This window comes from Mytilus californianus, unplaced genomic scaffold (assembly GCF_021869535.1).
Source record: "Mytilus californianus isolate M0D057914Y unplaced genomic scaffold, xbMytCali1.0.p SCAF_8, whole genome shotgun sequence".
Classification (NCBI taxonomy): domain Eukaryota; kingdom Metazoa; phylum Mollusca; class Bivalvia; order Mytilida; family Mytilidae; genus Mytilus; species Mytilus californianus.
In genome coordinates this window covers 75,839,377-75,844,547 of record NW_026262734.1, presented here as the reverse complement: position 1 = coordinate 75,844,547, position 5,171 = coordinate 75,839,377, and positions in this window count along the sequence as shown.

Sequence of the window (5,171 nt, the reverse complement as noted above, 5' to 3'; positions counted from 1 at the left end):
TAAATAATATATTAACCAAATAACGAATAGATCTTGAATTCCGGATCACTACCTGATTAGGTTTGTTCCAAACCCCCATGCAAACCTTAGACCTCGAAACTTCGTAGGCTAGCACACTAAAGGAAGATCTGGACTGAAGTGTGTGTGTGTATTTATGCGTGTGTGTGTGTGTGTGTGTGTGTGTGGGGGGGGGGGGGGTCAAATATTGCAAATTTTTATAAGGTATAATAATCTTTATTGTGGTTTAATTTATTATTTAATTTCTAATACATTTGACACAGGAACTTGTCTCAGAATTTTTTTGTCCTATATACATTAATATAACACGTGTTATATTAAGGTATATAGGAAATTTTTTTTTCTGAGACAAGTGCCTGTGACATTTGAGAATAAAGTGGATGTAAGCAATTATAGGCAACCATACGGCCTTCAACAATGAGAAAAACCCATACCATATAGTCGGCTATAAAAGGCCCCGACATGAAAAATATGAAACAATTCAATTGAGAAAACTAACGGCCTAATTTATAAATATGTTATTCTAACTATTATCTATAATCGTTACCTCTTGATATAGTCTTTCACTTAACCAAGTACTGAAGTATAAAAATATGTCCCTTGATTTATGCCAAACTGCGGCAATATATGTTTCTTCCTTGCAAAGTAATTAATTTACATATTGATATAATGTTGTTTGGTGCAAACTGTTAGGTATAAACATGATAAACCTATTGAAATATCATTCCGATCATGTAAAACATGATTACTTAGATATAGGAAGATGTGGTATGAGTGCCAATGAGACAACTCTCCATCCAAGTTACAATTTATAAAAGTAAACCATTATACTTGTTTATTTTGACAAACATACGAGGTAAAGTAAAAAAAAACAAAAAACAATATGAATCGGAATTGATTAAATTGACAAAATAACACACTACAAGTTTTAAGAAAGGCACGAAACACATGAAAGTTCGTGCTAGGTAACTTAAATTACAGATGCAATTGAAACATATATCTATTATTGATTCAAAGTTAAAATTTGAAATGAAATTGACTCGAGGTCTGTTCACAAGCATTTTTAAGTTAAGGAAAACGGTGCGTTACAAAATTCATACACTATAACTAGCATCAAGGATTTGTAGTGTGTCTCACTATAAAATTCCTTGTAAGCTTACACATTAAAACGATTATAGTCGAAAATCGAATCACTGCATGTTGTCTGATATGTTGTCTGTTTTTGTTTTAATTAAATACGCGGCGGAGATCAAGAATAAACAGTCAAGGGTATACGTATATTAAACCAAGGAGGTTGTATGAGGTCTCATAAAACCTCCTGGATTAAACTAATATCCAAATTCATTTTAGGACAGTAAGTTTCATGTGATATCGAGTATGGATAGATCTCTCGATTAAGAAAACGGAAAATCCAAACATCTCTTAATCTAACACAATATTTCAAGAATTCAATCTAAATTTTACCACCATCACTACCAATACATATATGAAAGCTCAATATACCGGTAGATACAATATTGAAGTAGGAATAAATGTTGTCTTCATTTGACGTTCCTCTAATAAATGAAGATTTGAAATATATATAGTTTTGATTGATCTATTATAAACAATGTGCATGCAAATGTAAAGGTTTTTGCAATTTGATATGCGTAGCTGCATGGTACTGCACCGATTATTCATCGATTTATGTGGGTACGTGCATTGTTTTTTTTCATATGAATTGTTTGATTCTGAATTTCTGAAGAAAAACAATGTTTCGGAGGGAAGTGACTTCAAAAATTTGAAAAGAATAACTTAATAGTTTAACATTCATTTATAAAAAAAATATTGTTACTGTATCCCCCCTTTCTAAAAATAAATGACGGTTTGTCGTCTAATGTTTGGTTCAAATATTAAAATTTTCAAGTTAAATATCTTCTGTGCATGTGCATATGCTTAATTTATTTTATTTTCGTATGTTTTCATCTTCAGCTGTATGCTTTTTGTCATCATTTTCCTCAGTTTGAGTCTCTTCATTTGCTCATAACTGTTTTAGGAGTCCGTAGGTGACCTGTTTCAAGGCTAAATTTCTGTCTGCATCCAATATATCCTCATTTTCAAGTAGTATCCAAATTTTTCCCTATCATCCCGGTAGATCCCCTATTGCAGGACCTACCTATTGTATCATTGTTAATTTGTTCTCGTCCTGAACATGCATGAACAATTTGCGACTGGACAGTTAGGAATCAAGAATCAATCAATCATTGACTTGCTTATCTTGGTTTACATGGAAAAAAAACTGAAAACGCGATATGCAGTTTTAAAATAAACTATTATGTAATCAAAGCAAACATTTTTTCAAAAATATTGCCCAAGCTGTTTCCAGTGTTTCTTCACTGGTACAGCTATCTCATTGAATGTCTCTGTTCAATATGACGAACAGACCAGGGAATAGTCAGGTAGATAAACTGCAATTTTGTCAATTGTTTACATACAAACAAACACATAATCTTCTTAATTTATATCATAAAAAGTATATTTGTCCGAGGTTTTTAATTCACAGTAAATTTTCTGTTTACCTAGTGTAATAATGCTAATTTTTCGGTGAAAAGGATATGATAAACTCCTCAGATAGTGTCAGTAATGTCCTTCCTTTTATAATCCGAATTACCTTCTCAATCAAATTTACTTTGAACCTTTATGCACCTACGACAGTTTTTTTTGGGGGGGGGGGGGGGGGGAGGGCTTTGTGCTTATTGGTCTGTGGTATCCTTTCGTCCAACCTGTATCATGGTACTTGGAACTTAGTACAAATAATACTTTAATTTTAATTATATTGCCATATAAACAATTTTAAAAATATTTGTGACATTAACATACAAAAATATATGTATAATGGTGTAAACTTCGAAAAAAATATACGCCAAACCTACTAGCCGAGGTCATTTTTTTTTTGTGTTGCGGTGCATTGATTATAAGGAAATGTGCAAGTGTGAGCGGAACATTATCTCCCGTGAAAACAACCTCTTGTTTTATTAATACATTGATGGTTTGTACATCAACTCCTTTTAAAAAGAATATCTACTTGGAAAATGATTTAAATTACTGAATTGATTTTATTGTGACGGATGAGGCGGTTCCGATTATCCAATCAGAGATAGCATGCAACATACCGGTAGTCTGATATCTCCATTGTTTTCAAAGTGCACGTTAGGCTAAACAGATAAAAGGACAACAGCTAGCCGCGAATTTTTTTCTGACTTTTTGAAGAAAATTCAATCATACATGACTCCAACTCTGATTAAGATACAGATCATGTGTCAACGCTTCGGATTTGATAACATTTGGTTTGTATTATAAGTACTCGTTAAAGTGCATCTGAATATCGTACACATATATATGTAGCATTTATGATTCCAAAGTTACTGTCGATTTAAATTTTTTGAAATACTAGTAGTATAAAATTAATGTAAATATGAAAATAAGAAGATGTGGTATGATTGCCGATGAGACAACTCTCCACAAGAGACCAAATGACACAGGAATTTTGAAACAACTTTAGGTCACCGTTCGGCCTTCAACAATGAGCAAAACCCATACCGCATAGTCAGCTATAAAAAGCCCCGAAATGACATATGTAAAACAATTCAAACGAGTAAAGAATGTCTATATTAAAAATGTATATTAAATTATATTAAATGTTTTCACTTTCGCGTTTTCCCGAACATCCATCTACAGAATTTAGAATAAAAATGATAGGCTATAGATGTAAACAATTCCGTTCAAATGATATAAAATATTAGGGGTCACCGTTTTTGCTGTCTTACACATTTATGTACTAGTATGAGTATTGTATGAAAACACATTAAAGATTTTGCAGCGTGACGCCGTCACAACGTTACAATTAATATTGTCGTTTTGAACTTTTGTCACGCTTCATACTGAGAGAGACTATCGGTAATTGATCACCCCTGAAAAAATGAATCCGGTGACTCCATAATATTTCTATATCATTAAAACTGAAATGTTTACAGAAATTACATATCATTTTTAATATAAATTCTGTGGACTAATTTTCGAGAATTTGAATAAAATCTAAATCTTAGCGGCTTTTTACATACGTTCTATACATTTTCTATTTCACAAATATCTAATCGACTTTATCTTTCAAATTTTTTCGATTTTCAAATGCAGACCATCGAGTTTTCCATGCATACTAAACATAAAATCAACCCATTACATGTATTTTTCCTCAATCTAGTTATCTTTACATCTATCGCAACGATTGAATTTGACTACGACTCATACGTGTATTTCGTGGGTAAAAAGCAATTGACAATGCGTAGCTGACAATGCATGATTGTTAAACAGCATTTTGATAAATGATAACTGTTACAGATTAAATAAATGTGTCCAGAGTTACTGTTCTTAACACAAATTATTTGCAAAATTTCGCAGTTTTTTTTAGCAAACAAAAATAATAATTAGATGTTGTAACTTTGTTATATATACGTAAATAGTTACAGTTTCTTTGGAACACAACAACCACTAGTTGCAGTTGTATAATTGGACAGATTCACAATCATTAATGACGTAAAATGTTGTAGATTCTTTGTTGAAGTTTATCGCATAAGGCACGTTAATTTCGCTCGCCTTTATCACTACATCACTTGAAGAGCCATTATTCCTTATTCGACGAATTTCGGGTGGCTTCCTCATGCTATAATAAACATGTCCTTGTCTATCTATTGCTAATCCCGCTTCTCCTGTTACATCAGTCTTAAACACTATTTCCCCGGTCAGATTCACGTACCATAGTGTACTCGAGTTTCGACAAATAATAATTTCATTGGATTATGCTTGATTCGACATGGTATAGGGGTTTCCTCAACTGAGCCGATGGATTCGATTTTCAAATCATGTATGCCTGTTAAGGTCAGTTGAGCTCCAACAAAGGTCGAAGTCATCTCTTTAACTCGACTATCAATTGATTGGATTTTTTTCTCCTGTTGTCGCAAAGCCAAAAACAGCTGATTATTGGATCCGTGTTCTTTAAGGAAAATTAACCTGATCATGCCTTTTCTGAACTTCAGCTGTCAGTTCTGCTATTTCGGTTTTGTTTTGTTTAAACTTTATTTCTTTCTTTTTCTTTATGCAAGAAAGTTCTTTGGTGA